The following is a 27,316-nucleotide window of genomic DNA, read 5'->3' on the forward strand; positions in this document are numbered from 1 at the left end:
TAACTATTTAAAACTACTTATGACAAATGTTGTGTTATATAGTTGTTATAAAGGCTTTATGAATGCATACACAAGGACACCTACAGTAAAGTGTTACTATCAAGGCACAAGAGAAAACCCAGATGCAGAAAGTTTTGAAGTAACAAAAGGTTATTACAAAAACAGGGGGGCAGGCAAACGCCAGGTCAAGGGCAGGCAGAGTCAGTAGTCTAGAGCAGAGTCCGAAAGGTACAGAGCGGCAGGCAGTTTCAGGGTCAGGGCAGGCAGAGGTCAGTAATCCAGGGTGGTGTGACAAGGTACAAAATGGAAGGCAGGCTCAGGGTCAGGGCAGGCAGAATGGTCAAAAACTGGGAAAGCTAGAAAACAGTAACTTGAGAAAGACAGGAGCACGGTAAAAAACTGTGGCCGGCTTGACAAAACAAAACTAACTGGCAACAGACAAACAGAGAACGCAGGTATAAATACACTGGGGTTAATGGGCGACACTGGAGAGGGGTGGAAACCAGCACAAAGACAGGTGAAGCAGATCAGGGTGTGACAGTTTAGTGTTGTGTTGTGTGGTGGCTTTCCTGGCATGCATCAGAAAAAAAAAATCTGTTTGCCCCACCAACATTTACATGCAAAAATTGCCACTCACAGCCCAAGTAAGATACTAAATAAATCGTTAAGACCTTTCCTTTCCCTGGTTGATATATTGATTCCAATGAGGGAGAGAAAAAGGACAGTGGTTGTGGCTATGAGAAAAAAGGTTCTGGCCGAGGTTCTAAGAAAAAAGGCTTTCTAATGAATCGCCCTCCATGTATCTACCACCAAACCCTCCATGAATTCAATGCTTTCTTCCCAGTGTCTGACCCAGTAGCCTCCAGAAGGCTCTTGTTGACACAAATAGAGGAGGGTCCAGAAGGAGAGCCCAGAAGGAGGGGAGGGCTGACAAGAGAGCAAGGCATTCTGGGTGAAAATAGGCCATCGGGGAAGAGGTGAACTACTTCCTCTATCTATCAAAAGCTAATGGCTAGGCCAGCCTTGACTCTGTCCAATAATACATTACTGGGACCCAACATAGGGTAATCCAACTGGAAAAATGATTCCGATAAGAATCCACTATTGTCTCCTGTTTTATAGTGTTATAAGAGTATTTAATATAGTAATATATGCCAATTTGCAGACACGTTTATCCACAACTTACAGTAAAGGTGAGTGCATACATTAACATGCAATCCCTGTGGGAATCGATCCCACAACTTTGGCATTGCTAGCGCAGCCCTCTTACCAACTAAGCCACACAGGACAATATTTAATGAAGAGCAGGCAGCTGGACTATCCAGCCTAGGCTTGCAACACTATAGAGACTATAAAGACAGCCCAATGTCCAGATGTACCCCAAACACAGTCTCAAATGCCCCCCATCCCCCTTCCCATGGGATGGCAGCCACAGATGGTGCCATAATGCCTCTCTTTCGGATGAACCAGAAGGCCTGTGTCCAAGATCTCCAATGAAGAATGAGCCAAAACACTGGGGGAACAAGATGGGCAGGGGCACTCAATGAGCCAAGACACTGGGGAACTGGATGGCACTGGATCTACTCCAATTCTCCTACTGCCCCAACAGATCCACAGATGACGCAATCTCGATTGCGCTCCACACTGACCTTTCCCACCTGGACAAAAAAGAACACCTATGTGAGAATGCTGTTCATTGACTACAGCTCAGCGTTCAACCCCTCCAAGCTCATCATTAAACAAAGGACCCTGGAATTAAACACCTCCCTCTGCAACTGGATCCTGGAATTTCTGATGGGCTGCCCCCAAGTTGTGAGGGTAGGAAATTCTAAGTTGCTCACATTCTGGTTTGACAGATCTCACTAATCCGGCTTTCTGGAATACATCTCTGATCTCAACCAAACTGAACACTTGTGGGAGATTCTGGAGCAGTGCCTGAGACAGCGTTTTACACCACCATCAACACCAAATTATGGAATTTCTCGTAGAAGTATGGTGTCGCATCCCTCCAATAGAGTTCCAGACACTTGTAGAATCTGTACCAAGATGCATTGAAGCTGTTCTTGTGGCTCGTGGAGGCCCAACGCCCTATTAAGACACTTTATGTTGGTGTTTACTTTTGGCAGTTACCTGTATATAACACCAGTTCTTGTCAGTTTCCAAGGACACTATCATGCCAAGCTCATAGAATGTCAAGCCTTGCATTTATAGCGGTCTTTGGATTTGAGAGTGGTTACATTTCCCCAGCCCCACCTCTCCAAGTGGCAGGGTGAGGCTGTTTAAATACCAGGTTGTGACTTTAAGTCATTGCATGACTACCAAGGGTGAGAAAACATGCTAATTGGTGTAATGATATGGAGATCTGTAATCACTTATTCTGATTGGACCGTGGGCTAAATCTATTAAATGTGTCACACGTATTGATCGTGATAGCAATCCACAAAATTAATGCTGAACAAGAATAGTAACATGAAGTTGTGTGGCCATAAGTCTATGACAATCTGTAGCTGCATTTGTATTGAATATGCCAAAAAGTTAGTTGTTTGTCGCGACAGAGGCCATGATAAAACTAGCCAGGTCCCAGATCAGTTTATGCAGTTGTCAACTCCTATGGTCATTATCATGCCAAGTGTGGCTATAATCTACAAACAATTCTGAAACCAAACCACGATGAAACTACAGTAACTGCCACACCCTAATCTGTTTCCCCTGTCTTTGTATCAAGGCACAAGGCGAGACCCAAATGCAGACACAGGAGGCAGATAGTTGGAGTCTTACAATGTTTATTAATCCAAAGGGGTAGGCAAGAGAATGGTCGTGGACAGGCAAAAAGGTCAAAACCAGATCAGAGTCCAGGAGGCACAGAGTGGCAGACAGGCTCATGGTAAAGGCAGGCAGAATGGTAAGGCAGGCAGGTACAAAGTCCAGATACAGGCAAGGGTCAAAAGCAGGAGGACGAGAAAAAGTAGAATGCAAAAAGCAGGCGAACGGGAAAACCGCTGGTTGACTTGGAAACATACAAGATGAACTGGCACAGAGAGACAGGAAACAGTGGCTTAAATACACTGTGGAAAATAAGCGACACCTAGAGGGGGTCGAGACAATCACAAAGACAGGTGAAAGATCAGGGCGTGACACTTTGTGCTTGTCTCCACCCCCCTACAGGTGTCGCCCATCTTCCTCATTATCCCCAGTGTATTTATACCTGTGTTTGTCTGTTGTCAGTTAGTTTTGTTTTCGTCAAGCGTACCAACGGTTTTCCCGTGTTCTTGACTTTCTCTAGTTCCTGTTCTCTAGCTTTCCCGGTTTTGACCATTCTGCCTGCCCTGAACCCTGCCTGCCGTTCTGTACCTTGTCACACCACTCTGGATTACTGACCTCTGCCTGCCCTGAGACTGCCTGCTGTTCTGTACCTGTCTGACTCTGCTCTGGATTACTGACCTCTACCTGCCCTTGACCTGTCGTTTGCCTGCCCCCAGTTTTTGTAATAAACTTTTGTTACTTTGAAACTGTCTGCATCTGTATCTTCTCCTGAGGCATGATATTAAACAATACATTAATTGCACTATTACGGTGACAAATGGTTGCTCACAAACTGTTAGGGCCTACAGAAAGCTGTCCATACTGCAAAGTCACAACAGCAGTCGCAACACCTTACCACCGCTACACCTGGCTATCAGCGGAGCCTGGTCTGGCAGCGAAACAGTTAATTCAGCCTCATTTACTGCATTTAAAAAACACATAGCTGATATGGCTGACTTGCTTAAACAAATGTGCTTTCTACTGACTATTGAGAAGTACAAACTCTGGCATAAGGGAACGATGACTGGATAAGAGGTAATCCGTCATATCGATTAAGACATTCATGAGCGAGCTAAGGCGGACGTAGTCAATATAACCACTTTTGAAATGTACAGAGACAGATTTCAAAACATGGGCCGTTCTTACAGTATTCTCCCTGTACACCAAGTCAGAACCGTAGGATAAATAAAGGGGGCCTAAAACCACAGACAGCAAGCAATGCAGATGTAGAAGCACCGTGGCTAGGAAAAACTCCCTAGAGTGTGTAGTAAGTAAGCTAGGAAGAACTCTAGAGAGGAACAAGGCTCTGAGGGGTGGCCAGTCCACTTCTGGCTGTGCCGGGTGGAGATTATAATAGTATATGGCCAAGATGTTCAAACTTTCATAGATGACCAGCAGGGTCAAATAATAATAATCACAGTGGTTGTAGAGGGTGCAACAGGTCAGCACCACAGGAGTAAATGTCAGTTGGCTTTGCATAGCCAATCATTCAGAGTTAGAGACAGCAGGTGCGGTAGAGAGAGTCACAGGACAGTTGAAACTGGAGCAGCAGCACGACCAGGTGGACTGGGGACAGCGTGGAGTCATCAGGCCAGGTAGTCCTGAGGCATGGTCCTAGGGCTCAGATCCTCCGAGTGAAGAGAGAAAAGAGAGAGAGAGTTAGAGGGAGCATACTTAAATTCACACAGGACACTGAATAAGACAGGAGAAATACTCCAGATACAACAGACTGATCATAGCCCCCCGACACATAATCTATTACAGCATAAATACTGGAGGCTGAGACAGAAGGGGTTGGGTGACACTGTGGCCCCATCCGACGATACCCCCGGACAGGGCCAACCAGAAAGGATATTACCCCACCCACTTTGCCAAAGCACAGCCCCAACACCACTAGAGGGATATCTTCAAACCACCAATTTACTACACTGAGACAAGGCCGAGTATAGCCCACGAAGATCTCCCCCACGGCACAAACACGAGGTTGGTGACACCCGGAAAGGAAGATCACGTCGGTGACTCAACCCACTCAAGTGCCGCACCCCTCCAAGGAATGGCATGGAAGAGCACCAGTAAGCCAGTGACTCAGCCCCGGTAATAGGGTTAGAGGCAGAGAATCCCAGTGGAGAGAGGGGAACCGGCCATGCAGAGACAGCAAGGGCGGTTCGTCGCTCCAGTGCCTTCCCTTTCACCTTCACAGCCCTGGGCCAGACTACACTCAATCATAGGACCTACTAAAGAGATGAGTCTTCAATAGAGACTTAAAGGTCAAGCCCGAGTCTAAGTCTGTCACATGGATAGGCAGACCATTCCATAAAAATGTAGCTCTATGGGAGAAAGCCCTAGAAATTCTAGGGACAATAAGAAGGCCTGTGTCTTGTGACTGTAGCATACGTGCAGGTATGTACGGCAGGACCAAATTGGAAAGCTAGGTAGGATCAAGCCCGTGTAATGCTTTGTAGGTTAGCAGTAAAACCTTGAAATCAGCCCTAGCCTTAACAGGAAGCCAGAGTAGAGAGGTTAGCACGGGAGTAATATGATAAACATTTTTGGTTCTAGTCAAGATTCCAGCAGCCGTCTTTAGCACTAACTGAAGCTTATTTTGTGCTTTATCCGGGTAGCCGGAAAGTAGAGCATTGCAGTCGTCTAATCTAGAAGTGACAAAAGCATGGATTAATTTTTCTGCATCATTTTTGGACAGAAAGTTTCAGATTTTTACCTAGATGGAAAAAAGCTGTCCTTGAAACAGTCTTGTATTGTTCATCAAAAGAGAGATCAGGGTCCAGAGTAATACTGAGGTCCTTCACAGTTTTATTTGAGACAACTGTACAACCAACAAGATTAATTGTCAGATCCAACAGAAGATCTCTTTGTTTCTTGGGACACAGAACTAGCATCTCTGTTTTGTTTGAGTTTAAAAGTAAAACATTTGCAGCCATCCACTTCCTTATGTCTGAAACTCAGGCTTCCAGGGAGGGCAATTTTGGGGCTTCACCATGTTTCATCGACATGTACAGCTGTGTATCATCCACATAGCAGTGAAAGTTAACATTATGTTTCCGAATGATATCACCAAGAGGTAAAATATAGTGAAAACAATAGTGGTCCTAATACGGAACCTTGAGGAACAACGAAATGTACAGTTGATTTGTCAGAGGACAAACCATCCACAAAGACAAACTGATATCTTTCCGACAGATAAGATCTAAACTAGGCCAGAACTTGTCTGTGTAGACCAATTTGGGTTTCCAATCTCTCCAGAAGAATGTGGTGATCGATGGTATCAAAGCAGAACTAAGGTCTAGTAGCACGAGGACAGACTCAGAGCCTAGGTCTGATGCCATTAAAAGGTAATTTACCACCTTCACGAGTGCAGTCTCAGTGCTATGTTGGGGTCTAAAACCAGACCGAAGCGTTTCGTATACATTGTTTGTCTTGAGGAAGGCAGTGAGTTGTAGTGCAACAGCTTTTTCAAAAAACGTTGAGAGGAATGGGAGATTCAATATAGGCCGATTCATTTAAAAAAAAATATTTTCTGGGTCAAGGTTTGGCTTTTTCAAGAGAGGTTTTATAACTGCCACTTTTAGTGAGTTTGGTACACATCTGGTGGATAGGGAGGTGTTTATTATGTTCAATATAGGAGGGCCAAGCACATGAAGCAGCTCTTTCAGTAGTTTAGTTGGAATAAGGTCCAGTATGCAGCTTGAAGGTTTAGAGGCCATGACTTTTTTCATCAATGTGTCAAGAGATATGGTATTAAAAAACTTGAGTGTCTCCCTTGATCCTAAGTCCTGGCAGTGTTGTGCAGACTCAGGACAATGGAGCTTTGGAGAAATACACAGATTTAAAGAGGAGTCCGTCATTTGCTTTCTAATGATCATGATCTTTTCTTCCCTTTTCGTCACAATTTTGTCATCAAACACTGTCATCAAAGCCTGCCGTTCTCTGGATTGATGTTTTTTTCAAGAGAGCTGGGAACTCTGGAAAAAAACTAAATTGAATCATGACATCAGTGATCTTCAGGTCGGAGCTCTAGAAAGAGGCCCGAGTTCCCGACTAGGTATTCTGACTTGGATGACCGTTCAAAATGTATTTTCCCAGTCGGAGCTCGTTTTTTTTTCTGTTTTCCCAGTTGTCTTGAATTCACTGAAGTCTGAGATTCCAGTTGTTTGAACGTGGCAGAAGTCATGCTGGATTGAAAGCATGACCAATGTATTCAACCTTTTCTGGCCCATGGTGTTGCATGTCAATGTTTATCATTTTAAGCTTGGAAAAGAGACCCTTAATCCCAAATCTGAACCACACACTGTCTCCACTGAATAGCAGGCTAGTGATTGCTTTACAATGCTTGCAGTTAGCCACTGATTCCTTCCAAACTACCCATTGTTGAATTTGCGATGTCCGACTTGTTGTGTAATGTTTGTTAAAGTCCAATGGCCGATGAGCACCGATATGTTTCTTCATAGATTGTCAACTTAATTCTTGATGATGACTGATTGTCTAGCTTGCTAGCTAAACTCTCTGGGGTATGTGGGACGCTATTCAACAGCCAGTGAAATAGCAGGGCGGCAAATTCAAAACAACAAAAATCTCATAATTCAAATTTCTCAAAACATACAACTATTATATCCCATTTTAAAGATACACTTCACGTTAATCCAACCACATTGTCCGATTTCAAAAAGGCTTTACAGCGAAAGCATAACATTAGATTATGTTAGGACAGCGCCGAGACAAGAAAAACCACAGCCATTTTCCAAGCAAGGAGAGGCGTCACAAAAACCAGAAATACAGCTAAAATTAATCACTAACCTTTGATGATCTTCATCAGATGGCACTCATAGGACTTCATGTTACACAATACATGTATGTTTTGCTCGATAAAGTTCATATTTATATCCAAAAACCCAATTTTACATTGGCGTGAAATGTTCAGAAATGTTTTGCCTCCCAAAACTTCCGGTGAATGAGCACATCAATTTACAGAAATACTCATCATAAACGTTGATAAAATATTCAACTCTAATTCAAAGAATTAGAGATACACTTCTCCTTAACTTCTATGGGCTAGGTGGGACGCTAGCCCACACACACAGCCAGTGAAATATCAGGGCGGAAAATTCAAAAACAACAAAATGTCATAATTCAACTTTCTCAAACATACAACTATTTTACACAATTTTAAAGATACACTTCTCCTTGATGTAACCACATTGTCCGATTTCAAAAAGGCTTTACAGCGAAAGCAAAACATTAGATTATGTTTGGAGAGTACATAGACCAAAATAATCACACAGCCATTTTCCAAGCAAGGACATGTGTCAATAAAACCCAAAACACAGCTAAATGAAGCACTAACCTTTGACGATCTTCATCAGATGACACTCCTAGGACATTATGTTACACAATACATGTATGTTCTGTTCGATAAAGTTCATATTTATATCCAAAAACAGCATTTTACATTGGCGCGTGATGTTCAGAAAATGTATTCCCACCAAAACGGCGGTGAATGTGCACATCAATTTACAAAAATACTCATCATAAATGTTGACAAAATATACAACAATTATTTTACGAATTATAGATAGACTACCGCTGGATGCAAACGCTGTGTCAGATTTTAAAATAGCTTTACGGAGAAAGCACATTATTCTGAGTACATAGCTCAGGCATCACGGCGAGCTATTCAGACACACGCCAAGTTCGGGGCAACCTAAACTCAGAATTAGTATTAGAAATATTCTCTTACCTTTGCTGATCTTCCCCGGACTGCTACTTCCACAAGAAATTTTGTTTTTGTTTGAAATAATCCATATTTATGTACAAATACCTCTGTTTTGTTCGTGCGTACAGATCACTTATCCAAAGGCATAACGCGCGAGTGCAGAACGAGAGACGAAAAGTCATTATGTTCCATTACCGTACTTAGAAGCATGTCAAACGCTGTTTAAAATCAATCTTTATGGTATTTTTAACCTAAAATTGCGATAATATTCCAACCGGACAATAGCATATTCATTCAAGAAGAAAAAAACGGAGGGGCGCGCTCGCGGGACCAAGCTTATCCAATCCCTTTGTTGCCAGGCAGTTCACTCAGAAACTGAGCTCCTATTATCTGCCCAGTGACAGGAAAATACTCAAACCACTTTCTGAAGGCTTTAGACAGCCAATGGAAGCCTTAGGAAGTGCAACGTCCCCTAAAGGCACTGTAGTTTTGATAGAGAATCAAAAGAAGAACTACAATTCAGACTTTCCACTTCCTGCTTGGAATTTTCTCAGGTTTTTGCCTGCCATATGAGTTCTGTTATACTCACAGACACCATTCAAACAGTTTTAGAAACTTCAGAGTGTTTTCTATCCAAATCTACTAATAATATGCATATTCTAGTTTCTGGGCCAGAGTAGTAACCTGTTTAAATTGGGTTTGTTTTTCATCCGGCCGTGAAAATACTGCCCCCTTGCCCAGACAGGTTAATGCAACCGCTGTGTCAGATTTCAAAAAAGCTTTACAGCGAAAGCACACTTAGAAATATTCTGAGTATGGCGCTCAGTCACAAAACCAAACCCGCCATTTTGTGGAGTCAACAAAACTCAGAAATTACATTATAAATATTCACTTACCTTTGATGATCTTCATCGGAATGCACTCCCAGGGATCCCAGTTCCACAATAAATGTTAATTTGTTTCGATAAAGTCCATCCTTTATGTCCAAATACCTGCTTTTTGATCACGTGTTCAGTCGAGTTATCCAAATCCATTGTACTCGCGCAGTTAGTTCAGATGAATAGTCAAAAAAGTTATATTACAGTTCGTAGAAACATGTCAAACGATGTATAGAATCAATCTTTAGGATGTTTTTATCATAAATCTTCCATAATATTCCAACCGGATGATTCCTTTGTATTCAAAAAAGAAAAGTTACACAGCTAACTCTCAAGCGCCACTGAGCTCATGTCATTTTCTCACTCATCTACTTCCAGGAGCTCTTATTCTCTCCCCATTCACAGCAGAAGCACGAAACAATGTTCTAAAGACTGTTGACATCTAGTGGAAGCCTTAGGAAGTGCAAAATGAACCCTAAGTCACTGTATACTGTATAGTCAATCACTTGAAAAACTACAACCTCAGATTTCCACACTTCCTAGTTGGATTTTTCTCAGGTTTTTGCCTGCCGTATGAGTTCTGTTATACTCACAGACATCATTCAAACAGTTTTAGAAACGTCAGTTTTTTCTATCCAAATCTACTAATAATATGCATATCCTACCTTCTGAGCCTGAGTAGCAGGCAGTTTACTACGGGCATGCCTTTCATCCGGATGTCAAAATACTGCCCCCTACCCTAGAGAAGCTAAGATTTAGAAAGTATGATGTTGAAATGATCAGTCTAATCAAAGCTACAGTAGATATAATGTGATTTAATGTAATTGTATCTGTGGCCAATGACCTTGAGCCTTCTTGGACGGGCATTTCTAATGTAAATCTATGGCAGCACCCAAAGGGCTTGAACTTTCTAGCTCTACCTGTAGATTTTGCGGACGTAGTGACAGAACACTGAGCCAATCACAGTGCAACTAGAGAGCATTACCTACCTCTACGCTCTGTATTTTCCTCTGGCTGCCCCACCACCAGAGAAAGCACTGAGCTAGGCTGAAACACCTCCATTTTGGAGCTGCCTTACTCAAGAAGGTAAAAAAGAGACCATATTCATATGTGCCTTTATTAACTCAATTATTATATATTTTTTTACATTGTTTGCAAATATGTGACACGTGTTAATGCCAAAATAACATGCAAAACATATTATACAGTACCGGTCAAAAGTTTTATTACACCTACTCATTCAAGGGTTTTTCTTTATTTTTACTATTTTCTACATTGTAGAATAATAGTTAAGACATCAAAACAATGAAATAACATATGGAATCATGTCGTAAAACAAACAAAGTGTTAAACAAATCAAAATATATTTTATAAGGGTGTGTAAAGCTGTCATCAAGGCAAAGGGTGGCTACTTTGAAGAATCTTTGTTTAACACTTTTTTGGTTACTACATGATTCCATATGTGTTATTTCTTGGTTTTGATGTCTTCAGTAGTATTTTTGACTGGTACTGTTTATTTATATATATTTATATATATTTATATTATATTTATTTATATATTTTTATTTCATTTTTTTCTGCCCCACCTGCCCTGAATGACGGGTCGCCACTGTACTTTGGCTCTGAAATCCCCTGGCAAAGCAGGGGGAATATGTTAAAGTAGGATATGTTTTGGGATATTTTAATCATTCGGTTTTTTATTTATTTTTACACATTTTTCCATAACCCAGAAGGGTTCCCGTTTCTTTATTATCAAAAGCTTCTCCCCATGCCATTTTGCAACCGTTTGAAATGGGATGTTTAGCCATAGTTAATTGAGCTTGAATTATGGGTTTTGGTTGCATAGCAGCTTTAGCTGCTACCATCTATTGTTAATGTGTGATTCGATGGTTTTTTGGGCTCAGGGATTTGTGTGAGATCAATGATGAATGTGTCTGAGGCTACCCAGACATCTTTTAATAATGTTCAGTCATTTCTACTCACAATCTCAACTGAAACATAACTTTTCTCTTATTGAACTCTATTCTTTCAGGCTGTCCTTCCTCAAGGAACCAAGATAACCAAGGGTGATTTTCCGCACACAATGACACGCTGTGAGCGGTACCATTTTAAATAGATGGAATTAGTGAAATTATGATCTGATTTATGTTGTAACTTTTCTTTAGTAAGAGAGAGAGAGAGAGCAAATTCAAATTGAAATACGTATTAAAATATGGCTAAAACGAATTGAATATGTCATTGAATCAATTGCACTTTATGGCAGCGAGGTGTGGGGTCCACTTGCAAAACAAGATTTCATCAAACACCCCATTGAAACCCTGCATTCAGAGTTCTGTAAGATTCTCCTACATGTCCAGAGGAAAACTACAAACAATGCATGCAGGGCAGAATTAGGCAAATATCCACTAATAATAAAAACTCATAAAAGAGCAATTCAGTTTTGGAAACATCTAAAATACAGTGACCCCCTCTCATATCATTACCAAGCCCTGCAATGCCAAGAGCTGAGCAAAGAAAAGAGTCCCCTCCTCCAGCTGGTCCTGAGTTCACAAACCTGTTCTACTAACACACTGAAGCCTCAGGACCAGAACATCCAATCAATCAGAATAAACCAAATTACAACACAGTCAAAACAAAGCACAAACACAAAGCAAAATGCAATGCTATCTGGCCCTAAATCGACAGTACACCGTGGCTAAATATTTGACCATGGTTACTGATCAAAACCTTTCTCCTATGGTGTTTATTATCTTTTCTCTCCATTGATCATCCAAAATGTATCATTTGTGAAATTGTTGCATGTGTGTTCCTTTATGTTGTTTTTTCTAAAGAGAGAAAGGTAAGATAGAGTTAAGCTCCATGTGTTATGGTCAGGTGATTCTGAACAGATAAAGTCACCTATTCAATCATGCTTACACGCATCATGCACCAGGAGACATTGTCCAAATGTTGCCGTAACGTTCCGTCATAAATCATTCACACAATCACCCCCATGTAAACAAGGTAACAGTAAATATGTAGTTTCCCGCAAATTATGTCGTTTTTTAAATGCCGGATCTCTATGGCAAGATGCATCATTCACCCAAGTTTTGTCAAAATCCGTCCAGTTGTGTCTGAGATATCGCGTGTGAATAACGAACGGACGGAGACAGATCCATAGGAGGTGGGGGTGGGGGCAATTGGGGGGGGACAATTAGCTACTGTACATCAACACTACACCGTTCGGCACACATAGTCAAGCTCTCTCTCTGCATACAACATAGTTCTTACTAACTACTGTATGCAAATACTGGCGCAAACGTCTCATATTACACACACTGCACATTTATGCAAAGTAACTCAAGTAAATATGTAAATTAGTTGATTAATTAAATCAGCTGCATGTGTCCTGGTCGGAATCAACTCTGTGGCTCAGGAGGGGCCGTGTGCTCGGGGACGAGAGAGGACATCAATGTTCTGCCTCTCCTGGTCTCGTCAGGCTTTTTTTAGCAACTCAATGACCAAGTGTTAATTACGAAGTAAATTGTGTCATTAATCAAATGAGGAGGAGTCCCAGAAGATGTGGAGGACAAGTAGCAGCAGCAGTGGTGTCTGTATCTCTCTCTCCACTGACTGATAACTCAAGAGGAGAGAAGCGATAGTGAGGGTGTCAATGGACTGATCAAACTGCACGGGGTGGTTTCCAATACTTAGATTGCTACTTAGGCTTTGCTTTCACTTCTTTTACATTTTATTTTATTTTCCTCTATTCATCTCATTGTCTTTCTTCCATGCCAATTTATAGCCAATGGTTAGATTTGGACAATTGCTTTCACTTATCAAATCCTTTCTTCTCAGTGAGCATGAAGGAAAGGAGATGAGGAGAGGAAGCTATTGTACTAAACACTACATATACCAGGATCTTCTGACTTCTGAACCACAGATAAAGTACAGACACAGGACACAGGATTTACAAGATCCACCAGGACTTCTGCAAATCTACAAACTTTGAAAGAATATAGGGTTTACCAATCTAAAGAACAGGGAGGGTTTCGTGACCAAACACCTGGAGTAGAGGTACTATACCGTAAATGCATCAGAAGTTGAGGCACAACATGTTTCTCTTCTCTCTATTATAAAATATATTGTTTTTAATAAATCCAGAGGATAAACAATATATTGGTATTATGTAAATGTTGAGCCTCAACTTCTGATGCGTTTGACCAATCAAACACATTATGACAGATGGTCTCCAGGACACAGCATCCAACACTGTATTCCTGATCACTCACTACCTGGGCCATTTTCATTGAGGCAACGCAACCTAAAACATTTTGCAATATAAAAAAATTGAACATTTCAGATAGTCCCATGCAGTTTCAGGCCATTTTCTTCCATTTGGTACCTAATGAACACAACCTTGATAGGATATAAGATACTGTGTCCATCATGACCATTAGAAGCTGTAACGCCCTGGCCATAGAAAGGTTTTTTTTGTTCATTATTTTGGTTAGGCCAGGGTTTTACATTGGGTGGGCGTTCTATGTTCATTTTTCTATGTTTTTGTATTTCTATGTTTTTGGCCGTGTGTGGCTCCCAATCAGGCACAGCTGTAGTTCGTTGTTGCTGATTAGGAGTCACACATAAGTAGCCTGGTTTTCCTTTGGGTTTTTGTGGGTGATTGTTTCTGTTTAGTGTTTTGCACTTGACAGGACTGTTTGGCTGTCGGTTTTCTTGTTTTGTGTGTATAGTGTTCTTACGTTTATTAAAATTCAAAGATGAACACTAACTCCGCTGCACCTTGATCTACTTCCACAGACAGCCGTTACAGAAGCGTATAGTTACTGTGTATATGTTACTTTAATCACAGGCTGGGAAAATCAATGTATCTGTAATGTAACATTTAAAATTAAGCTTAATCTGACAAATGCTATCGTATCATGATTTTTCATTGACAAATAATAAATCAGACATCCTCTTGTCCATACTATTAGATTTGTTGACACTGTACAGTGTAGGTTTGGTGTTGATTGAGTCTGTGGTGGGTTCCAGAGTTTTTAAGTTGACTTCTCCCTCTTTATATAACTATGTCATGGGAAATTATGTTTACTATGACAATAAACTAGGAAAATACTGCCAGCATTCAGACGAGAACGAACCATATGGCTCCTATTGCTCTGTTGGAACAGTGTGTTTGGGTACAGTCCACAGGTGACGAATAACAAAATATTTCTAAAAGGAGAGTGGGGAGGACTGTCAGAATTTAAAAAGCTGCGGAAGACATGAAAATCAGCCTGAAGCAGAGGCCCCATGCACCTGTTTGATTTCTTTGAATTCATTATTTACAAAAGAAACAATATCTTCTATATTTTCAGCTTACAAATGGAACACAACTTTCAAAGGGCTATATACGTCCCTGGCCTGAAGTATTCAAACTGCAGCCATTGTCAAGAGAGGAATGGCATTCACATGCATACAGTTCATCATACAAGACTGTAGGATGAAGAAGTCTTCGGCACCCTTTTCCCTATGTAGTGCACTCCTTTTGACCAGGGCCCATGGCACTATAAAGGGAATAAGGTGCTATTTGGGACTCAGTCTTCTTCATCTCTATGACAACATGTGTATCTATGGAGATGTGCTTCCGAGCTACTGTGTGGAGAGACGATATTTGCTCATTGTTTCGTGCATGCCTTGAGAATAATGATGAGAAACGGCCATACTTTGATAACAGAAATAGGCATAGACCTATAGGAATATATAGCGAATATACATTATAAACCAAGGACTTTCTATTTGCTAGAAGCAAATATGGAAAAATCTTTAAAAATAGATGCCTATTCACTGCAAATCACTGTCTTCTGTTTGTAGAGAAGGTTCTTTATTGAAAATGCTGGGCTTCGCAGACCTTAGAATTTACACAAATAGATCTTTCCTGATTCCATTGAGACAGCATGACCCTTCATAGCAGAGCTGATATCATATATCTACGCAGTTTGCTAAAGTGAGAAATCTATGCTCTATCTAGGAGCTGTAGCCCTATCTAAAGATTGTGTGCGCTTGCGTGCGAGTGTAGTGTAATGTAATAAATATAAACGGCGTTTGATCAAAGTGTGATGAAATGAGCGGTGTGATGATATTCTATCTTTTAGCACATTCTCATAGACAGCTTGGGAACGTCAGCAAAAAGTATGGAAAATTGTTTGATCAGCAGAAATTCTGAAATTCTAACATGGTGACTCAAATCCCAGAGAAATGCGGTTCAGGAAAGGCAGCAATTATTAAAGTCATGCTGGCAGCACACTGAGATATCTGATAGCAATTGAATCGTGTGTGTGTGTGTGTGTGTGTGTGTGTGTGTGTGTGTGTGTGTGTGTGTGAGTGAGAGAGAGACTAAAGGGGCTGTCAGGGTGTTAGCTGTGCCTGATCAACTTGCCACTCATCCATTCCATCACTTGAGTGTGTCACCCCCATCTATTGTCATCCCTTACTTGTAAAGCCAATTTAACCGCCCACTCTTCATACTTAGGCTTTGACAAAAAATTAAGTGTGGGTTGTCTTTACACCAAATGAGAAAGGATGGCTCTTGTTAGTACTCCACTTGTTTCCCTTTAATCTAATTTACCAGAGGGGAGCGCGTTCATCACGTTAGCCAGCTCTGCTGTTTAACATCTGTCTAGCTCTGCTGTCTAACTGCTGTAAGCATGACGGACGGTATTCCTTGGAGCCTGATCCCTGGCAGATCAAATACACAGGGGTGTATTCCACAATGGAAGATGGCTGATAATAACGGCCAGAACGGAGAGAATGGAATGACATGTGTTTGATGTATTTGATTCCATTCTACTGATTCCGCTCCAGCCATTACCATGAGCCTGTCCTCCCCAATTAAGGTGCCACCGACCTCCTGTAGTGTATTCACTAGGAAACAAATGGAAGCAAATGTCCGAAACGCAGAGGGAGTAACCTAAATTTGTCCAATAAGAAACTTTCGTTTTTGTTGCAAAACGTTTTGCACTAATGAATACACCCCTGGACTTTGACAGAGCTATTTGGGTGGTGGGTTGGAAAAAAGTACAGACGTTCTGTGTTTTTCTATTTTCATTCCCAATGACTTTGGCTGAGCTCAAAATCCCATTGCCATCTTACTGAAATTCCCGCAGTCTTAGCTTTGGCGGCTAGGAAGCAAAGAGGAAGAAATAGAGAAGAAGAGGGACCAGTTCTATCAGGATGGGATAATAATATACTACCTACCTTATGTGTCGTGTAGAAAGGAGGGGGGTGTCGTGTCTTTGGAATCACTAAAAGTGAAGTCTGTTATTTCATCAAATTAATTCTCTGTAATTGTTATGACGTGATTAAACTAATCATGGAAATGTAATTAACTAGGAAGTCGGGGCACCATGGAAAATCTTCAGATTACAAAGTTAGAATTTTAATATCTGAGCAATTAGTCTTCTATTAATGAATTACTCTTTATCTCACGTCAGTCTCATTCTAAACATCGTAAATTGTTGGTTATCTGCACGAACCCAGCCTTTACTATAAATCATCCATACACCAATTGGCTTAATCATTTATTTACTAACAAATTAACCCCTGTGCGGCATACGGGACGGACATCCAGCGAAAAATCATCTCATTAGCATAACAAAATCTAATAATTATTTTTTTTTCATTTTTTTTCTCAAATTATATCGTTTTATAGATACACCTCTCCTGAATCGAACCACGTTGTCTGATTTCAAAAAGGCTTCACAGCAAAAGCAAAACATTAGATTATGTTAGAGGAGTATATCGTAAAAGTAGCCACATAGCCATTATCCGACCAACCACATGCATCACAAATAACCAAAAAACAGCTAAATGCAGCACTAACCTTTGACAATCTTCATCAGATGACACACCTAGGACATCATGTTACACAATACATGCATTCTTTTGTTCGATAAAGTTCATATTTATATATAAAAACAGCATTTTACATCGGTGCGTAACGTTGACTAACTATTTTCCCTCAAATGCATACGATGAAACAGAGCTACAATTTACTAAATTACTATTTGAAAACATTTTTAAAATGTAATATTGTCATTCTAAGATTTATAGATGAATATCTCTTGAAAGCACCTGTAATGCCAGATTTAAAATGAACTTTACTGGTGTCATGACTGTCCTGATCAGGTCAGGGTACAGGAGACCACCACCCTACAGATTATCTCCCAAAACCCCAACCGAGGAGGAGAGATCTAGGGGTCTGAAGATGTGGGGGTTTTATGACCCCTCACGCCATAATAAACCTTAGGCCACTGAGAAATTCCTTTGTCCTCTCACTATGGAGAACTGGCCTCAGAACATTAAAACATGCAATAAAGGGACTTTGGAACAATGGTTTCCGTCAGCCACAATGGTGGTCATGACGAGAGGTGGAATATGAAAATGTATGTAACTTTTGAATTGTTATTAAAGGTTAAGAGACGACGTTATTATGAAAACATTGTACCTTTAAGAGTTTTCCCAGTATATGCCTGATGTTTATACATTGTACGTTGTGTGGAAAATATCCAAATCAAAGAGAATGTTTTGGTAAAGATGAGATGTGAAGGTAGTGTCTAAAATAGCATTTTAGTCAAATCTAGGCCTTGCCCCTTTACTTGGTCCGCCCAGAGAATTGCCCTAAAGGCGGTTACGCCCACTTCTGACCCTAGGGTATAAGACAGGAGAGTGAAGAATTAACATAGGAGACTAAGTGACCCCAAGCTGCAGCTAAGGTCCAACAAAGTCAACGAACCCCAAAACGAAACACAAGGTTGAAGACAAAGAAATCTTTTTCTACACGAGCTACGGACGAGTAGCTGTGTCTAAGCGGGTGAATTCAAGCCGAACCACACTCTCCATTGAATCGTGGTATATACACCGTTCGAGTCCGAAGCTGTGAGCTCTGAGCTACAGAGCTGTCTGTCCTCAGAAGACCCCTTTCAGATCAAGGGTGAGGGATCAGACCACTTAGCCAAGAAGGACACTGACATCGTGATGACAACCTGAGAGTTGTGCCGGAGAAGTGCGTCATTGAGAAGCCTAAACGACACACGCGGAGCTTCCCACCTGAGACCTCCAACACGTAATTACATCATTATATTCTGACCCATAAGAGCGGCAGTTCTGGGCAAGGCTAGGTTTAAATAAGCATGGCTGACAAATGAACCCAAATGTATATTTCTCTCGTGTACTTTCTTGATTTCTCTCTCTTTTAAATCCCCATTTTGGGTAACACGCGCCATAGTGTGTTGGCCCGTTACACTAAGTCCTAATCAATATCTAGACTGTGTTTTGTGTATGTGTATTTTTATCATCATTTTAGCTTGCTAGTAAATAAATAATCAACTAAGATTGGTGTGGTAAACTCATTGGTGAAGCCCGGTTCCGTGCAGATTCCCGGATTATGCGACGTTCAGAATGAGACTGTAGAGGAAATTGATTAATTTAGCGACTGTTGTAAAATCGATATTCTGATATCCTTTGAGTTAATTTGGGAAATAGAAACTCAATCAAAATACTGTTCCCATGGTGCCCCAGGTTGATGAGTTAATAATTGCTTGATTCATTGCTTAATTAATTTAATCACGCAATTATAAACCGTTAATCATTCGATGAGCAACAGTCGTCACATTAACTAATACAACGTCACGACACTGGGTAATCATACTTTGCGATGAAAGGGGATGCGATACTCTGAAAAATAGGCTAACGTTACAGGTCAGCGCCATCTTGGAACAATCGCATATCACATCTAGTCTTGTATACTATTGTCAATAATCCCTTACCTTTGGTTGTCTTCATCAGAAAGCACTTCCAGGAATCCCAGGTCCACAACAAATGTATTTTCGTTCGTAAAAATTACTCCTTTATGTTCCAAGAGCTTGTTCTTGTTAGCGCGTCTGAAGGCTTATCCAAATGCTCCGTCGGCCACGGGACAGCCATTTCGAGAAAATGCATTTTTTTCCATTTAGGTTCGTTCAAACATGTCAAACGTTGTATAACATAAATCTTCAGGGCGTTTTTCAACAAGAGAGCCAATAAGATTCAAGGAGGACGATTTCATTGTGTTTCAAAACGTTTCGAAAGGGGAGGGTAACCAGGGGCGCCAGCATCATAATGGTGATGGCCCTCTCCATGTGACCACGTTCCACAGAGTCTCATTCATTCAGTTTCTCACAGTAGGAGTCTCAAATCACTTTGTAAAGCCTGGGGACATCTAGTGGAAGAAATAGGAAGTGCTCAATGAACCATAGCTCACGGTGTGATTAATAGGCACCGTGATGAAGTTGAGTTCACGATTCAGAATTCCACTTCCTGTTTCCATCTGTCTCGGGGTTTTGACTGCCATATGAATTCTGTTATACTCACAGACACCATTCAAACAGTTTTAGAAACTTTAGGGTGTTTTCTATCCACAAGTATTAATTATATGCATATCCTAGCTTCTGAGTTTGAGTAGTAGGCCGTTTAAAATGGGCACAATTTTTTTTCAAAAATCGCTGTAGCGCCCCCTATCCTAGGGGAACGCCAAGAGGTTAAATAATCACAGAAATGCATAAACACACAGTAGATATGTTACAAACAAGGATAGGGAAGATTCCCTAGTGGGCTAATCCGATATGACGGCTTGGTGGACAAAGGGAAGTGGGTGTGGACTGAGAAAGAGTGGGAAAGAAAAAAGGGATCACTACACACAGTTGATAATTATATTAATTGAAATGCTAACCCTTTGCACATGAACGCTCACTCATTCGGGAATAATTTCAATCAATATATATTTACGCCCACTTGTCGTTGTGATCTTTTCTGTTGGAATCTGGTCCGTCTGATGGAGAGTTCATCCGAGTCTCTCTCTCTCTTTCTGTTTCCTTGAAGGTCAAAGTCTTTCATGGTTAGAATGGATTTTTCAGAGTAGCATTCAGAAATGTTCTCATAGATAGATGTTTCAGCGGTTGTCGGTATTCTCGTCCCAGGTTTACATAATTTCTAGCTGCAGTCTAGTAATTAGTATCTAAGATTTGCTCTTATTCTGTAGGGATCGATAGTCTCAGAGTTTAACAATTTCCAGCCATGTAGCCAATGCTCCACGTGGTATGGTTAGGAATTCAACAACCATTGCAACCTTAGCTTACACAGGTTCTTGTGGTCTAAACTATTCGCAATCACAGCTCACTCTGTGGGTTTGCTCAGTCTAAAGAGGATTTTCTTAGGAGGGGGTTTTATTCGTAACAATAGGAAAGGGCTATTCCATGACGCTAGATCATGTCTGTGCTCACGGGGGCGGGCAAATGACTTAGTTCAACTTTAAAGGGAATACATTTCTCTCACATTAAAGGTTTAACATCACATTACATCATTTCACAAATAGTTTAATCTTTACTCATTCATTTTATACAATAATTAGATGTAAACCTCATAATGGAGGCACCGGTATAAACAGAGTTAGGGTAATGTGGCTGTATTGTCTTTCATGAAGTCACAAACATGTAACAAAACATAGCTGGCTTCTCCACCGACTGTTTACACATTCTCCAAAATATGGATATTTTTCAGTTCTCAAATTCTGTGATGTTCCTTTGTTCTACTGTGAAACTCTCTCCATGCTGCATGGCCAGGGGGAGAGAGTCTTCGCCAGGACAACCTGAGATAACAGAACCTGGGTGTAGGAGAGAGTGAGAGAGGGGGAAGCCACAATCTATACCCAGAAAGGGCCACGTCACGACAGGGGTGTGCTCAGAGTAGACTACAACCAGGATGCTTCACTCTGCCAAGGCTTCCACTCCTACTAACGGCAAGTAGTTTATTTTTATTTGGCCTCTGATTCAAGGGTCATTTATACTGAACAAAAATGTAAACGCAACATGCAACAATTTCAAAGATTTTACTGAATTACAGTTCAAATAAAGAAAGCAGTCAATTGAAATAGAGAGTGCCTAATGAATTTATGGATTTCACATGACTGGGCAGGGGTAGAGCCATGGGTGGACCTTGGAGGGCATAAGCCCGCCCACTTGGCAGCCAGGCCCACCCACTGGGGAGCCAGGTCCAGCCAATCAGAATGAGTTTTTCCCAACAAATGGGCTTTATTACAGACAGAAATACTCCTCAGCACCCACCTCAGATGATTCTGTAGGTGAAGAAGCTGGATGTGGAGGTCCTGGGTTGGCATGCTTACACGTGATATACGTTTATGGGGCCCGTTGGACTTACTGACAAATTCTCTAAAACAACGTTGGCGGCAGCTAAATGGTAGAGAAATTAACGTTACATTCTCTGGCAACAGCTCTGATGAACATTCCTGCAGTCAGCATGCCAATTGCACTTTCCCCCAAAAGTAGAGACATCTTTGGTATTGTGTCAAAAGTGCACATTTTAAAGTGGCCTTTTATTGTCCGCAGCATAAGGTGCACCTGTGTAATGATAATGCTTTTTAATCAGCTTCTTGATATACCACACCTGTGAGGTGGATGGACGATCTTGGCGGAGGAGAAATGCTCACTAACAGGGATGTAAACAAATTTGTGCACAACATTTCTGAGAAATAAGCATTTTGTGCATACTGTATGGAAAATTTGGGGGATTTTGTATTTTAGCTCATGAAACATGTTGCGTTTATGTTTTTGTTCAGTGTAATAACCTTCCATTACAATTCTAATTTCATTCAACGTAACAGTGAATGGAGGGCTTCCAAAAACAGACTACCTGGGCAGCATAGCAATGAGGGCCAGAATAGCTATTAGCGAGGCTAGTCTAGCCTCGTGGGTGCCTCACTGCTCCAACCCTGGCTCTTTGCTGACCAGATGGCTGACCAATTTCTCCGATCTGCTTGAGTGAACATCTGTGCGGTGTGTTTAGCATACTATAAAAACCACTGCGTTTACTTCCCCTTTATCTACAATAAAGTGGGTCTGTATGGGTAAACACGATAAATACACTTGTAGTGTCATGACATTTGAGTCCGACTCCTGTTTTGAAAAATTTGCAGCCACAACCTGTATAGATTTCCTAGGCTGATACCGTTTTGCACCACTATGCCCTTTTAAAATGATCTCTCTATATTTTCGGAGCTGCACTTCTGTCATATTCTTCGTCGTCTGAAGAGGAGAAATGATCGGACCACTATGCAGCGGGTATATTGCTCATCTTCGTCTTTATTGAAGGTAACCACACTTAAACAAAATAACGACAGTAACAGTCCAGTAAGGTGCACAGACTAAACCGGAAACAACCACCCACAAACACAAGTGAAAACACACACAACTAAATATGGCCTCCAATCAGAGATAACAAGAAACAGCTGCCTCTGATTGGAGGTCATTGACAAAACTAACATAGACATAGAAAAACCACATAGAAATAGAAAACATAGAACATAAACCAAAAACCCTGAAACACACTAAACAAACACCCCCTGCCACGCCCTGACCAAACTACAATAACAAACAACCCCTTTTACTGGTCAGGACATGACAACTTCTGAGATTTCTCATCTCTCCTTGAAAGTCTGCTTTTCAGCCACTTTTAACCTCTTACATCTACACGTTCCGCTAGCGGAACACCTGCTCCAATATCCAATGATGGGCGTGGCGCGAAATACAAGCTCCTCTAAAATCCGAAAACTTCAGTTTTTCAAACATATGACTATTTTACATCATTTTAAAGACAAGACTCTCGTTAATCTAACCACACTGTCCGATTTCAAAAAGGCTTTACAGCGAAAACAAAACATTAGATTATGTCAGCAGAGTACCCAGCCAGAAATAATCAGACACCCATTTTTCAAGCTAGCATAGAATGTCACAAAAACCAAAACCACAGCTAAATGCAGCACTAACCTCTGATGATCTTCATCAGATGACAACCCTAGGACATTATGTTATACAATGCATGCATGTTTTGTTCAATCAAGTTCATATTTATATCAAAAACCAGCTTTTTTACATTAGCATGTGACGTTCAGAACTAGCATACATCCGGTGAATTTACTAAATTACTCACGATAAACGTTCACAAAAAACATAACAATTATTTTAAGAATTATAGATACAGAACTCCTCTATGAACTCGATATGTCCGATTTTAAAATAGCTTTTCGGTGAAAGCACATTTTGCAATATTCTCAGTAGATAGCCCAGCCATCACGGCTAGCCATTTAGACACCGACCAAGTTTAGCCCTGACCAAACTCCGATTTACTATTACAAAAGTTTGATTACCTTTGGTGGTCTTCGTCAGAATGCACTCCCAGGACTGCTACTTCAATAACAAATGTTGGTTTGGTTCAAAATAATCCATCGTTATATCCAAATAGCGGCGTTTTGTTCGCGCTTTCAAGACACAATCCGAAGAGTAAATAAGGGTCACGAGCATGGCGCAATTCGTGACAAAATATTTATAAATATTCCATTACCGTACTTCGAAGCATGTCAACCGCTGTTTAAAATCAATTTTTATGCCATTTTTCTCGTAAAAAAGCGATAATATTCCGACCGGGAATCTGCGTTTAGGTAAACAGACGAAAGAAAACAAGGCATGGGGTCGACGCGGGCACGCGCCTGAGTCTCACAGTACTGTAACCAGCCACTACCCAAACGCGCTACTTTTTTTCAGCCAGAGCCTGCCAAGCTACGATTCAGCTTTTTGCCGCCTTCTGAGAGCCCATGGGAGCCGTAGGAAGTGTCACGTAACAGCAGAGATCCTCTGGAATGGATAGAGATAATCAAGAAGGGCAAGAAATTGTCAGACAGGGCACTTCCTGCATGGAATCTTCTCAGGTTTTGGCCTGCCAAATGAGTTCTGTTATACTCACAGACACCATTCAAACAGTTTTAGAAACTTCAGAGTGTTTTCTATCCAAAGCTAATAATGATATGCATATTCTAGTTTCTGGGCAGGAGTAATATTCAGATTAAATCGGGTACGTTTTTTATCCGGCTGTGAAAATACTGCCCCCTAGCCATAACAGGTTAAGCTACCCCTACTAGTGTGAGCGAGATTAATACAATTAAATGTAGTTGCTGTAGCTGCGCTCTCTGCCATCTTTCTGCCAAATGAACAGATTGTTAAAGCGTCATTTTCATTAACTATGTAAATGAGTTTCTCTGACAGCCAGTGTCAAGTTTGTGCAAAGGCTATATTAACCTCTATGGGATCGGTGTCCCTAAAAGGCTATATTAACCTGTCTGGGAAACGTGGGACGTTTGCGTCCCACCCTAGTCAACAGCCAGTGGAATCGCGTTGCGCGAAATACAAATACCTCATAAATGCTATAACTTCAATTTCTCAAACATATGACTATTTTACACCATTTTATAGATACACCTCTCCTGAATCGAACCACGATGTCCGATTTCAAAAGGCTTTACAGCAAAAGCAAAACATTAGATTATGTTAGGAGAGTACCCTGCCAAAAATAATCACACTGCCATTTTCAAAGCAACTAGCATGCATCACAAATACCCAAAACACAGCTAAATGCAGCACTAACCTTTGACAATCTTCATCAGATGACACTCCTAGGACATCATGTTACACAATACATGCATTTTTGTTCGATAAAGTTCATATTTATATATAAAAACAGCATTTTACATCGGCGCGTGACGTTCAGAAAATATTTTCCCTCAAATGCTTCCGGTGAATCAGCGCTACAATTTACAAAATTACTATTCGAAAACATTGGTAAAATATTATATTGTCATTCAAAGAATTATAGATTAACATCTCGTGAATGCAACCGCACTGCCAGATTTAAAAATAACTTTACTGGGAAATCACACTTTGCAATAAACGAGGTGCTATGCTCAGAAAAATAGGCTAGGCGATACAGGTTAGCACCATCTTGGACTCATCTAAAATCAAATATACTATTGTAAATATTCACTTAGCTTTGATTATCTTCATCAGAAGGCACTTCCAGGAATCCCAGGTCCACAACAAATGTAGTTTTGTTCGAAAAAGTTAATAATTTATGTCCCAATAGCTCCTTCTTGTTAGCGCGTTCCGAAGGCTACTCATAATGTACGAAGCGCGCAGGCCTTGTCATCACGAATGTGCAAAACAAATGTATTTACGTTCGTTCAAACATGTCAAACGTTGTATAACATAAATCTTTGGGGCCTTTTTCAATCAGAACTTCAATAATATTCAAGGCGGACGATTGCATTGTCTTACAAAATGTTTCGGAACGAAAGAGTACCCACGGGCATGCGCATCATAGTAGTAATGGCCCTCCCTCTATGACAAACTTTCCAGGCCTCTCGTTCGGTCAGTTTTTACCGAAGAAGACTCAAACCACTTTGTAAAGACTGTTGACATCTAGTGGAAGCCTTAGGAAGTGCTAAATGAATCCTAACTCACGGTGTGTTTCATAGGCAAAGGGTTGAAAGTGATTCCACAAATCAGATTTCCACTTCCTGTTAGGATTTGTCTCAGGGTTTTGACTGCCATATGAGTTCTGTTATACTCACAGACACCATTCAAACAGTTTTAGAAACTTCAGAGTGTTTTCTATCCAAATCTGCTAATTATATGCATATTCTCGTTTCTGGGTAAGAGTAGTAACCAGTTTAAATCGGGTACATTTTTTATCCGGCCTTGAAAATACTGCCCGCTATCCCCAAAAGGTTTTAATATGTGATTGGAGGAGTCCACAGGAAGTACTAGCCAATCCCTGCTGCTTTAACCTTAAATGGTTGATTGTTTTATGAATATTTGAGCTTTTCATTTAGTGAACTCATCATGTAAACTGTATCTGTTTATTGCAATGTCAGACCATCATGTACTAGTGAACACACTTGACAAGTCAATTTACAGGTAGGTCATGAAGCTATGGAATACTCATAGGCCACATTTGCATAGAGAGCCAGAGGTAGAGTTTTTATTTCATAAACACGAGCTTGGGAAAAAATGGTAAACGATTAGTTATAGATTGAGGACACGGAATTATTAATCAAAAAAGAACACTGGATGTTTCACTGGACGACTGATGGGTAAGCAACACCTTGGCACTTCGATAGGACCTTTATTCAGAGTACTTTGAATAATAATATTCCATAAGAGAACTTGAGACAAAAGTGTATCCAAAGCACGATAAAGAAGCTCACAACATGTAATCCTCAATGCAAGGGATTACTGCATTGTTGAAAAAAGATAATTCCTTTGTCTAAACGCAAAAAGTAAAGTGACCATTTTTCTCCCTGTTCGTCTTCTGGCCCTAAATGTGGTTTCTCATGTACACCCACAATTATGAAGTAAATGAGATACAGATTTCTCTCACCCTGCTCTGCATAATGTGCTCACAGGCTCTAGTACGCTACGTCACATTACTCCATTAACCCGAGTCATTGTGCACAACAACACTGTTTCTTAGTCTAATCGGTTTACCACACCATACATCGCAAAATACGGGTACAACAAGTATGATGTGGTGGTCAATTTGCTCACAAAAGTAATGGAATAGGCTATTTTTACCACAGAGTATTGGGGTTTCATTAGTAATAGTACAGTTATTGTAAATGTAGAGAAGGTCTATCAGTCCATCTGTTGTTCATTCATTGTTGATTGTCTATTTATGGAGGGTTCAGTCAGTGTTTCAGGTTAATATCATATAGTGAAATTGGCCAATGTTCTGCCATTGTTTATATGAGCGTCTTCATTGATTCAATAGGGCTGTAGATAGGTTAATATAGCGCAAACATCATCCAGTCTGTTGCTCAATTAATTTGTGTTGTCTTCAAAATGGGCCAAACACTTTGGTTATCGATTTGTCCTTTGAGAAGCCTTGAAAACTGAATGACTAGGAAACCTTTAGACTGCACTATCTGTGTTCATGTGGATAGAAATATTCCAGGTTTCGTTTCAGTAGAAAAAGGGAATTTCATAGATTTTGT

The sequence above is a fragment of the Salmo salar genome, chromosome ssa09 (genome assembly GCF_905237065.1).
Source record: "Salmo salar chromosome ssa09, Ssal_v3.1, whole genome shotgun sequence".
In the NCBI taxonomy this organism is placed as follows: domain Eukaryota; kingdom Metazoa; phylum Chordata; class Actinopteri; order Salmoniformes; family Salmonidae; genus Salmo; species Salmo salar.